Raw genomic sequence first — 13,246 nt, 5'->3', positions numbered from 1 at the left:
AACCAATAAAGTCATTACCATATTGTCATTTTCTAATGACAGGGAGAAAACATGTAAAATCTAGAAGGCTACTTTAGATCTGGTCAGAAGAAGCCTAGTGCACTACGTAGGGAACAGGGAGAGATTTGGGACAGAGACAGTAACTCCTGTATGGAAATCTTTCATTCTAATGACAGTGAGCAAATCTCCAATCTCCACCCTATTCCCCATGTAGTGCACAACTTTAGATCTGGTCAGAAGTAGCCTAGTGCACTACGTAGGGAACAGGGTGTCATTTGGGCCAGAGTCAGTAACTCCCCTGGGTATGAATTGTCTCTCTATCTTATCTGTCTTCTATATTATGTTCTCCTCTCCTCCTCTCTTCTCTCCTCTATTCACTCTATTCTATCATCCACAACACATGCCAGCTTCAACACAATCCATTTACAAGTTAAAGACACACCTTGGAATAAATAGCAAAGGAAAACTACTACTAGATGTATTTTTTATTTCCCATCACCATGAATCATATTTAATAACTGAACAGTAGCAGACCTAACTTCATCTGTTCCTGACTCTGGGTTGTGGATTAAAAAGACCATCAATCTACAATGATATTATAGTACAATTCTGAACTTTACTGACATACTGAGTGGCAAGTCAAGATAGCTGATGTTTTTATTGTTTGGTTAATAGCACCACCTGCTGGACAGGTTTAATGTTGCTTGACTGAGCAGTATGGGAGAATGAAAGATGCCAAATTTAGGGTCGGAATGCCGGACATCTCCATTAAACATGCTTTTTAGTCTAGGACTAGGCTTCATCTGTGTCCGGGAAACCGGCCCATATAGTTCAATTAGCAAGTAAGTAACAATACCTGTTCCATGATACTGAGGAAAATTACATTGAGACAGAGAACCAATTGAGAAAACATTTCAATGGTTCTGAATGACAACCAACATACATTAACAGCATACATCATGATTAATGAAAATGTATAAGATTAAAACGTTGCACTTACAAATAATATGAATGTATTGAATTGTAATTCATAACATCTTCTGAAGATCAAATCAATCAAATCATTGTACATAAAAACAGAGCAGAATGAATCATCACATCTGGGGACCATCACCACCAGCATGACTAGTATCTATGTGGACCCTACTACAGTTTAACCAGCTCAGCTATAGACTACACCAGCATGACTAGTATCTATGTGGACCCTACTACAGTTTAACCAGCTCAGCAATAGACTACACCAGCATGACTAGTATCTATGTGGACCCTACTACAGTTTAACCAGCTCAGCAATAGACTACACCAGCATGACTAGTATCTATGTGGACCCTACTACAGTTTAACCAGCTCAGCTATAGACTACACCAGCATGACTAGTATCTATGTGGACCCTACTACAGTTTAACCAGCTCAGCTATAGACTACACCAGCATGACTAGTATCTATGTGGACCCTACTACAGTTTAACCAGCTCAGCTATAGACTACACCAGCATGACTAGTATCTATGTGGACCCTACTGCAGTTTAACCAGCTCAGCTATAGACTACACCAGCATGACTAGTATCTATGTGGACCCTACTACAGTTTAACCAGCTCAGCTATAGACTACACCAGCATGACTAGTATCTATGTGGACCCTACTACAGTTTAACCAGCTCAGCTATAGACTACACCAGCATGACTAGTATCTATGTGGACCCTACTACAGTTTAACCAGCTCAGCTATAGACTACACCAGCATGACTAGTATCTATGTGGACCCTACTACAGTTTAACCAGCTCAGCAGTACCATTACAGAGAAAAAACCCAGGATAGAGGGGCTTAGTGAATGTGGTCTGGACTCTGTGGAGGAGGGTCATTGTGTCAGAGACACTGTAGAAGGACAGAGTACCTGCCTTGTGATCCAGGTCCACTCCTACTCTGGAGGACTGAGGGCCTGATACTTCAGTCTTAACATTATTGTGTGTGAACCAATAACTACCTCTACAACACTCTAAACTCCAGGACTTGTCATTGAGTCCAAATCCAAATCCACCATCTGTCCCTGTTCTGCTGTCTTTATATGAGACTGCTATATTATCACAGCGCACAAAACGCAACATCCACGCAACATCCACCCCACTCCACTCCACCTCCCAGTAACAGCGTCTAGACAGACCCTCTCTACACAGAACCATACTGTAGTTGGTGAATCTGTCTGGATGATCAGGATATGGTTGGATTGGTCTGTAACGGTCACCTTTCTGTTCCCTTCAGACAGAGAGAGGTGTGCGTGTGCTGTGTTTGGGTCCAGTGTGAGCTGACAGGAATCTGGGAGAAGAGCAGAGCAGAGACCAATGAGGGGAGTTAGAACAATAAGTTAAGTCAGATACTGTATCTACCCTGTCTTTGATTAGAGCACAGCAGATATCAAATCAGAGAAATATGAGGAGTCAGATAGATACCCAGTCTTTGATTAGATCTACTATTGCTATATATGTCTAGAGGGATTGTTAGGAGTGTCAGTAAAAAGAGACTGTTAGTTACTTCAGAATAAAGAGACTCACATTGTAAGAACTGTTCTCTGGTCTTGGGCTCTGGAGGCAGTACAACCTCCACTATATTCACTACAGACACACAAACACATTCACAGAGAGAGGGAATGTTATCATCATACCATATTCCACATGTATATGACTGGTAGGGAACTTTCAATGGTCTAAAGTTGATGTTCTGATTATTTTCAACACACCTGTAGTGGAGATCTTGGTCCATTCTCCTTTAAGGACATCTTCTAGTTTCTCTCTCAGTTCAGACACAGTCTTACTCACATCTCCAAAGTACTGAAGAGGACAGACAACGATGCTGGGTAAGTCTGAAGATACACTGGAGAGAGACTGATAACTCTGGAGAGAGAGAGAGAGAGAGAGAGAGAGAGAACAGAACCAAATGATTGAGAGTTTCACATTGAGTTTTAGTTTCAGATCACATGTAACAAGGCAGTTTATTTACCTGGAGGAAATGGATGTGATCCTCTGTGTGTGAGAGCTGCTCCAGCTCAGTGCTTCTCTTCCTCAGCTCAGCTATCTCCTGCTCCAGTTGCTCCAGGAGTCCTTCAGCTTGACTCACTTGAGCCTTCTCTTGGGCTCTGATCAGCTCCTTCACCTCAGAGCACCTTCTCTCAATGGAGCGGATCAGCTCGGTAAAGATCTTATCACTGTCCTTCACTGCTGCCTGTGCAGAGCGCTGTTGAGAGAGAGAGAGAGAGAGAGAGAGACTGACTTGTCTTACTTTAATGAGCCATCCTCATTACACTAACATCCCCCCCTCCTAAAAACAGATTGCATGCCACCACAACCTCCATACAATCACATTATCCAGTACCCAACACCACAGTACAATACACCATCCAGCACCACATTCCAACCGTCCATCCAACCCCTCCTTTCCAGCCGTACAGACAGCCCCCCTGAGCCCCCATACCTCCTGAAACATCTCCACACTGTTGATCATTTTGTACAACTCAAACTCAACCCTAAGGCGTCAACAGTAATGGCATTACCCTGGCAACACAGAAAAAACATGATGAACAGTCTGTCATTGCAGAAAACAGACACCCCTCCCCAACTCCCAGGTCAACCCGAGCCAACCAGCTATTGGTGTCCAGGGCTCCATGTAATACCCTCCACTGGAGGACCCCTGACCTTTCCAGCACTGGGAGCTTATAGAGCCCCTCCACCTATACCCTGCCATGCTCTCAGCCCCCACAACCCCCTGCCACTGATGCCCCTTCACTCCCGCTAAGCTCCTGATGTGTCTAACCTTGACACTGAGGGTGTACAGCACCTTACCCCCCACATCCTCAAACTCCCCCAGGCTCAGAGTGTTAAGTCAGTAAGTCCTCCGGACTCTCCTGCCAGTCCCCAGTCTCTGCTGTCACTTGCAGTGGTGGAAACGGTGGTGGCCCCTCCTCAGGCTGCTCCAGCCCCCTCCTCACTGGGTCAGGCAGAGCCTCCTGGACCTTCCCCATGACTCTCTCCAGCAGCCTAAGAGACGTTTGTCCCGCCTGCTGTGCCGACTCTTGGGGGGTTTTCCACCCCCCGGCAGCCGCAGGTCTGCTAGTCAGACTACGACCCTACCTTACACAGAAAGCGGCACAGGTCCTAATCCAGGCACTTGTCATCTCCCGTCTGGATTACTGCAACTTGCTGTTGGCTGGGCTCCCTGCCTGTGCCATTAAACCCCTGCAACTTATCCAGAACGCTGCAGCCCGTCTGGTGTTCAACCTTCCCAAGTTCTCTCATGTCACCCCGCTCCTCCGCACACTCCACAGGCTTCCAGTTGAAGCTCGCATCTACTACAAGACCATGGTGCTTGCCAACGGAGCTGTGAGGGGAACGGCACCTACTTACCTTCAGGCTCTGATCAGACCCTACACCCAAATGAGGGCACTATGTTCATCCACCTATGGCCTGCTAGCCCCCCTACCTCTACGGAAGCACAGTTCCCGCTCAGCCCAGTCAAAGCTATTCGCTGCTCTGGCACCCCAATGGTGGAACAAGCTCCCCCACGACGCCAGGACAGCGGAGTCACTGACCACCTTCCGGAGACACTTGAAACCCCACCTCTTTAAGGAATACCTGCAATAGTATAATAGTTATCCTTCTACCCCCCCTTTACTACCACTGTCTTTTGTCTAAACTAACACCTGACTTATTTCACCTGCTAGCATTGACTTGTTTAAAGAAATGTACTTATTGTGATCGAGATGTAGTTGTCCCACTGGCTATCGTAAGTTGAATGAACCAATTTGTAAGTCGCTCTGGATAAGAGCGTCTGCTAAATGACTTAAATGTTAATGAAGAGCTGCTGATCCAGCCCCAAACCACCAGCCCTCCTCAACAGAGCACATGCTGGTTCCCTCCAGCCCACCTCCATACGGTACAGTAGCCTCTGCGCCGCTTTGAGTCAGAACGATGGAACTGTCCCTGGTGAATGCCCCTCCCTACCCAGACTTGCCTACTGAGCCTTCCCCCCACCTTGACCATACATGAAGCCCCAGCGTACAACATTTGAACACAGGCCACAAAATTCTCCCAACAACCAAACCTACACATTGAACAGATATTAATGGTCCACCCTATCAAAGGCTTTCTCCTGATTATGAACAGATTGTCTGTGATTAGGTGTCCTGATACACAGTTACCCGTCCATCTTATAGTCCACACAGAGCAATGCCACAGGCCTCCAGTTCTTTATGTTGCTCAAATCCCCTTTTTTGGGCAGGAGAGTCAAAGCCTCCCGTCTACAGCTTAGCGACAGCTCCCCCACCCGACGCACTCACGCAACACACGTCCTGTCCAATAATTTCCCAGACCTTTTAAAAAAAAAAATCTGATGCAGACCGTCTGAGAGACGGCAGCTGAGAGTTTGTGAAAGGCCAGGGAAATGTCAATTCTCTGTGACAGAGATAGTTTGGAAAGGTCTGTGAGCAGAACCTGAGAACACCCAGGATCACAGAGTTCTGCCCTCTATAAATCAGAGTACAACTCCACAGCCTCATCTCCCCACAACAGAAGTTACCCACCCATCAGGCTCCCTCATCTCCCCACAACAGAAGTTACCCACCCATCAGGCTCCCTCATCTCCCCCACAACAGAAGTTACTCCCCCTTCTGCTGTCCCCACCTCTCCCAAAAGCCTTGGAAGCTTGAGCAAAAAGTGACATCTTGTAAGAGCTTTACATTGAATTTCCAATAGGACACCTGCCTGGGCCCTGGTGAAACAGAGAACTGAGCCCTGTACTAGGTGCAGACACATTTTGGAAAGCAAAGACAAGGTCATTGATTTTGGCTCTAACCACTAACAACCTACCCTTACACACCTCTTTTGCTACCCCTGCACTAAGATTTGTGCCATGGCTCAGCACCTGTGCCCCCATTCCACCAGACCCCCAATACACTTCATTAATCACATCACTGTGTGTCTCTTGCAAAAAAATCACATTTAAATGTTTTTGGCCGAAAATCACCACAATCAGAAACCAGTAGAGAAGCCCATAAAGCCGCCATGCCAGAAAAAATCATCCATTTAAGCAGATTCTGAAGACATGCCCTTAAGAACCCATGACCCATTTTCTCAGCCTATACCGCTTCCTGGGTGAGAGGACACTAAACCCCTCATTCTTCATCACGTGTTGTACTGACCTTACAAACCTTCCAGGATCAATCAAATAAGACTCCAGCAGAACCTTCTTTTTCCCCTTTAGTCTCCATCAGGAACCTAGAAAGTTCTCTCACCGTATGTACTGGGCCCTCAGCCTGACTGGCTGTCAGCTATGGATCCAATGAGCCGTCTGAAAACGAGACCATCTTGTCCTCCGCTCCCGCAGACTCACCTCCCCCCTCTTCCTCCTCCTCCATTGGCACGGTACCGTCCTCCTCCTCCCCAGTCTCTGCCCCCCTGCACTTCCCCCCTGATCAGAGCCTCTTCCCCAATGACAGGCAATTTTTCCTGGGATGAGCCCACCAAGCCTTCACCCACCGTGAAGTCTCTGTTACTACAGAAACCTGCCTCAGCTCATGTAGCCCAGCTGCAACCCTCCCCACCACCGCTTTCTCCACGGCCTGCGCACCACCACTTGGCCATGCACTACTACCGTGTAGCTCAGTTGGTAGAGCATGGCGCTTGAAACACCAGGGTTGTGGGTTCGTTTCCCATGGGGGGACAGTATGAAAATGTATGCACTCACGCTGTAAGTCGCTCTGGATAGGAGCATCTGCTAAATGACTAAAATGTAAAAAATGTACTCTCCTCCCTCCTGGTACCCCTGCCATTTATTTTGCAATTCTGAGTAATCACTATTTTAGTACGGATTAGTAAGGAAAAACACTTTATTCAGTACTACTGCAGTTGCTTAATAATTCCAATAGATGGCAGCATAAACTCCTCCTGCCTGAGCTTTTTACTGTCCCTTTCCACACTGCTAACGCAAGAGGAAGGACTGAAAACACATTACTGTGAAGTAATATAATGATGAGTCATGTTTATTATTACCTGTTTTTATGGTCATGTTTTGAAATTATACTTCATTACTATAATGATTATCAATAAGCCTGAACATTAATTCAGTCACGTCTGGTCGACAAAAACGTATTTTCCTAGTACATTAATTGTCAAATTCATCAACCAGCATCGAGCACTCTGCCTTCTCACGCAAGCGAGGGGCATGTTGAGGTAAATATGCTAACCGCGACCGTTGCATTATGTAATTTATTGGTGGGCTGGAAGATGCAGTGTTTTTCCTTTTCTATTCAGAGGCTATTTACTCCCAATATGATATAATTTTATATAGAAGGTTTTTATAATGCATGTTTACTAGGGTTGAGGTTAGCTTATCTGAGTAGGGATTATTTGGCAGGGGTTCAATACATGTCCTACCTATCAATCATATTGCTGCTTGTAGCCTATAACTGATGATCCCCACACTAGAAACACCGAAAACTATCTGTGCTAGCAAACCCTGTGTTCCACCCCTCCCCTGTGTAACCTTGAAGTTTGTTAAGAAACAAACACTTGTCTACGAAAAGAGACATGTTTAACCGATTCCGCTTGGCACCCAGCCGAGAGCACACGAAAACCACTTGCATATTTACCAAAACTAACCAACTACTTGCGGTCTGTTCGTAAGCAATAAACGGAGGCAGATTAGCCACCAAAACTCTTATCAAAAGAGGCGAAATCTGCACCAACACACCCCTCACAAAAATCCCACTCGCAACAAGACAAACCTTTTTCATTAACACAACCACTGCCTTGTTCATTCTGGATGCAGAGTGCAGATGTTCCGCTCCAACCTGTTCGCCGACCATGAGCAAAACTTCCTCCACACCTTTTTCTGGAACGCACCCGAAGCGACAGCGTTTCTTCTCCACTCGGTTGAGGCCATCACGCCGCCCTAACAAAATACCCCTACTCCCCCGTCAACTTTAAACGATAAACAGTGGAAACCAATAAACAAACCCTCCACCATGAGAAAATCCATTCAGAAAATACGCAAGAACCAAAAGAAAAAAGAATATTAGCCCTCCTCACGAACCACAAAACTCTCACACAACCAACTTCTTCTTCTATGATATAATGGCGGTCCACAAACTAACGTTAAAAGTGCATGCCGCCACCTACTGTGCTGGAGTGTGTGGTCAATCACGGTTTACAACATTTCGAAATCCTCCTACCTAACTCAGTACTTCTGAGAAAATAAAGAAGAGCCCTACTAACTTCTAATAGACCCTCCCCCATCCCCAAAATCCATTCCAAAGCCCCCCAACCCCGTCCAACCTCAATGACCCTACACTTCAATCTTTCCCTCTCTTCAACATACTTACAACAATATAACAACACATGCTCCACCGTTTCATCAACCATACCCTCCAGACACAAACCATTCCCATGCTTGCCAACCAGATGTAATGACGAGATCAATGTACAATGTCCTAAGCGCAATTGAGTAAACACCACCTCTTCCTTCCTAATCTGACCTTCGAATCTTGGTCCATCGACCTTTCTGTAAAACTGTAAACTATTCATATAAATGCAGGCCCTTGTGCTCAGAGTACCATCTCTTCTGCTACACATCTATCAAAATGGATCTGATCTTACATTTGGCCTCACCTCTACCCAGTGGAACATTAATATCAATTATATCTCGTTTCAAAGCTCTTTTAGCTAACTGGTCTACAATTTCATTCCCTTCCACACCCGAATGTGCTGGGACCCAGCAGAATCTCACTACTACACCCATTCTCTCAATTCTCCATAATAACAGTAATACCTCCAATAGCAGGTAACTCCTATTAGATTTACCAGATGGTAAACTATTCAATACAGACAGAGAATCTGAGCATACTATAATTCACCCACTGGAGGGCAACTATTATCACCAACAGTTCAACTGAGTATACTGACAGTTCATCTGTTAGTCTTCTACATATCTGCACATCAAATTCAGGAAGGTAAACGCCTGCTCCTGTGAGCCCACTATCTGGGTCCTTGGATCCGTCTGTGAAAAGCGGTAGAAAAGCATAAAAACTTCTACCAATGTAATTGTCAACCAGTTTCTCTATATCACTGACTTCTGACCAATCTTTCCTTTTCTCTACCAAGGTTAGATCAACAACAGGGTCTGGGAGTAACCATGGAGGAACATCCCCTATCACCACAGAAGGGCCAACCTCCAACTCCCTCAAACCACTCTCATCAGCAAGCTTTCCAACTGTCCAACCAAAACCACTGCCTTGTCTACTAGTATATTCCCAACAGTCATCTAGAACAGTAGCAGTGGGATGCTCAACCTCACAGCCTTTCAACCCAATAAGATAATGACCATTTTTTATGGCTTATATCCAAAGGCATCTCACCTGCCTCCACCAGTAAGGCACATACAGATGTTGATTTTAAATGCACCAATACATATCCTTAAAGCTATATACTGGATTCTGTCCAGCTTCTGAAGCCAAGTCTTTACCTCTGTTCCATAAACTGTACACCAGTAATCAATTATCGTCCTGATCAGAGCTCTATAAATATCCATCAACAATTGTCTGTCAGCACCCCATTCATAACCAGAGACCCACACAACCAACTACCGCGAAAGTTAATGAATGAGAGAGACAGAGACATTGTTACAACACTGTACATAGCCATAATATAACGGTTCTTCTTCTTTGGAGTTTAACGGCGGTTGGCATCCAATATGTTGTATTACCGCCCCCAACTGGACTATAATATAAATCCATTATACTTTGTGATACAAAATGGGAAAAGGGGAAATTATAATAATACAAAAAACACCCTTCCAACTAACCCTACACTCATTAAATACCCACTACCCCATTCCACTACTTTGACCCTATCTGCTCCTGCACCATGCCAACGGCCTGGGAGGACGGGACACCACCACTCAACACAACCTGTAACTCTTCTGAAGTCAAATCTCGTATGCCCAAATACTTCTCTGCAGCTACCACCACAACATCTATTTTCTGTGATTTACGTTCCATTTCTGCGGTACAGTTGATAATCATTGCTATGAACGCTAAAAGCTAACTTTACTGAAGCATATATCACTCATTGACCTATCCCTCTGTGCTGGCACAGATCTACAACCTGAAAGAGCGCTGTGGATTCGGCACTATGACTCTAACGGAATAACTGATATATCCTACCATGACTTTGTCGGGTAAAGACTCAAAACTCAAAAGGACTGACAGTGACTCCTCTGTTTCACCACGCTCAACACCGGGTCTGCGTTGCACCAAATGGTGGGAATCACAAACACCAGGAATCTTCAACTTCAATTGCTCCATTTCTACACTTAACGCTACCCCAGAAATCACTCCTTTCAATGGTGCCCTGTTCCTAAGAGCAAAGCAAGAAACAGATCTTGACCCAAGTTGCGTGACACGGAGCGCCCACTCCCTCTGGTCAGAAGAAACACAAACAAATATCACAAGTCCACTACAGGTTACCTTCACTGATTCAACTGCACCCAACTCCTTTCCCACCCACCCTGAAACTACAAATGGATCTGCCAAAAGGAATGGATCCACTTTCTCCAAAAATTTAACTCCTACTGCACCAGATTCTTCTTTATCATGTCCATTGATGCCAGGCACTGGTTCTGAGCTCATCACCACACCTTCTACCTCACTTAACTCTCCCTCATTCATTTCCATTTCACCTCCAGAACTCAGTCTGGCGAATGGCTCACTCTGTTTGCACTTGAGTTATAACATTTGAAATGTCTCTATTCCTTTGAAACTTTTGTGAGTGCAATGTTTACTGTTCATTTCCGATTGTTTATTTCACTTTTGTTTATTATCTATTTAACTTGCTTTGGCAATGTAAACATATGTTTCCCATGCCAATAAAGCCATTTGAATTGATTTGAATTGAGAGAGAGAGAGGGCTCCATGTTAATGTATAGGGGACATGAGTCGGTCATGGTTACTCATGGTTATGTGATGAAGTAACCCCGCCTGCGATTTCAAAATCAGTGTCGGCCCTCAGCCCAATAGGGAATGTCCTCTTGGTGTAACGGTCAAGCTGTTGCTTTCTCCCGCGGTAGACCTGGTTCATATCCCGTCAGTTACATTAAGCAGTCTATTCTCTGAACAGAGTCCAGACAGACTGTTCCCAACAGTGAGGTCAGTGGGATTGGAGTCCTCTCTCGCTCTCTCTCTCTCTCTCTCACACTCACTCACTCACTCACTCACTCACTCACTCACTCACTCACTCACTCACTCACTCACTCACTCACTCACTGGAAGAGAGAAGTGAAATTGTGTGTCTCCTCTGGTCAACAATACTCACCTTGAGAGACTCCACAGCCTGTTGGAGCTCCTTCAGCTCCTTCTCTCTCTCCTGGAATCTCTGCTGGACCTTCTGCTGACTCATCCCCAGCTGCCTCTGTGGAGAATCACTCTTCAATGAGCTATCAAGCTTTATTTGTCCAGTAGATCAATAGTATAGTAATGGGACATAGGGCCCATAGAAGATAGGGATTAATATGTTGAGGAAGTGTTTGTGTGAAATTATTTTATTATGTTGTTATGTGAATGATTATAGTTTTAACAGTGCACAAAACAGGGAGCTGATTGGGAGTTTGATAACAAATGATAATGGTGTTTGATAATGAATGATAATGATGTTTGATAACAAATTACAATGGTGTTTGACTTTAGAAAATGGTGATACATTTGGAGAATATGGGTTAACACATCAATATACTCAAGGTTTGTGTTCATATTTGTTCTGCCGTGGATCGATATCATTTGAATGATCTCATATTTAAACAGCCTTAGTTCCTACTGTATCTTTAATTATTTGTTTATCAGACAGTCACCAACAAGTAGTTCTGGTCTTACCTGTTTCTCAGTCCTCTCTGCTGCAGCTGACACTGTATCATGGCCTTTATGTTTATCCATTGTACACAGCATACAGATACACTGCTGATCGGTACGACAGTAAACCTCCAGCAGTTTGTCATGATCAGAGCAGATCTTCTCCTGTAGTTGTGCGGTGGCTCTGACCAGCTTGTGCTTCTTGAAACCAGGAAATTCATAGTGAGGTTGGAGGTGAGTCTCACAGTAAGAGGCGAGACACGCCAGACAGGACATGAGGGCTTTCTGCTTTCTGGTCCCAGTGCAGAAATCACACGCCACATCTCCAGGTCCAGCATAGCACAGAGCAGGAGGGGGAGCAGCCTGGAGTCCTGTCTTCTTCAGTTTCTCCACCATCTCAGCCAACATGTTATTTTTCCTCAGATTAGGCCTTGGGGTAAAAGTATCTCTGCACTGAGGACAGCTATAGACACCTTTCAGAACATCCTGATCCCAGCAGCCCTCAATACAGCTCCTACAGTAACTGTGTACACAGGGGATGGTGACCGGCTCCTTCAGTAGATCCAGACAGACAGAACAACAGTACTGGTCCTGGTCCAGCAGAACTCCCTGCTGAGCCATTTGGATGGTTGTTCTTCTTCAGTTTCTCCACCACTTCAGCCAACACAGTGCTTCTGTTCAGAACAGGCCTTGGGGTAAAGGTCTGTCTGCACTGTGGACAGCTGTAGACACCTTTCAGATCATCCTGATCACAGCTTTCTTTAATACAGCCCATACAGTAGCTGTGTCCACAGGCAGTAGTCACCGGATCCTTCAGTAGATCCAGACAGATGGAGCAACAGAACAGTTCCTGATTCTCTGCCATTTTGGTGCTCTCTCCCGTAGGTTAAGCAATGGCAGTGTCAAAGATGACTTTCTGTTCAGTGTCAAAGGTGACTTTCTGTTTCATGGAACTTTACACCAGAGGACAGGAAGTGGCTTCCTACTTGACTGTGTACTCTGTATGTAGAGGGGGTGTGGTTTCTTTGATAAGGAAGTGTGACAGAGTGTTGGGTAGTAGCCAGAGATGTTCAGTATTTCTCTTACATCTATTTGAAATACGTATTTTAATGACTTCTGAGTATTTTGTCATTTGAATCACACTGGGCTGAACTAAACTTTTCAAAATACAAAATACTTTTCTATACCATTTTTTAAAAATTGTGATTCACATTTTGCATTAATTGAAAGTCGCTCTAGATAAGAGTGTCTGCTAAATGATTACAATGTAAATGTAATTGCAAAAATTAATAATTGCAATCACTGAAAAACTCAATTTAAAGGGATTCTTCGGGATTTAGGCAATGAAGCCCTTTATCTACT

The 13,246-nt window shown here is 44.8% G+C and overlaps 2 pseudogenes across 2 annotated transcripts in view; one reads left to right on the top strand and one right to left on the bottom strand.

Moving 5' to 3' along the window:
* LOC311148715 (solute carrier family 15 member 5-like) overlaps nt 1-13,246 on the top strand; it is a 202,049-nt pseudogene that overhangs the window by 67,682 nt on the left and 121,121 nt on the right. The gene's annotated exons all lie outside the window — the stretch shown is intronic.
* Nucleotides 1,671-12,505, bottom strand: LOC311148657 (tripartite motif-containing protein 16-like; annotated as a pseudogene). Its single transcript has 5 exons — nt 11,909-12,505; nt 11,355-11,450; nt 2,995-3,228; nt 2,550-2,604; nt 1,671-2,313 (listed from the first exon to the last, which is right to left on the bottom strand). The product of its transcript is annotated as a tripartite motif-containing protein 16-like (transcript).

Source organism: Coregonus lavaretus, assembly GCF_964263955.1.
Source record: "Coregonus lavaretus genome assembly, chromosome: 21".
NCBI lineage: Eukaryota > Metazoa > Chordata > Actinopteri > Salmoniformes > Salmonidae > Coregonus > Coregonus lavaretus.
This window is presented reverse-complemented; position numbering and strand designations above follow the sequence as displayed.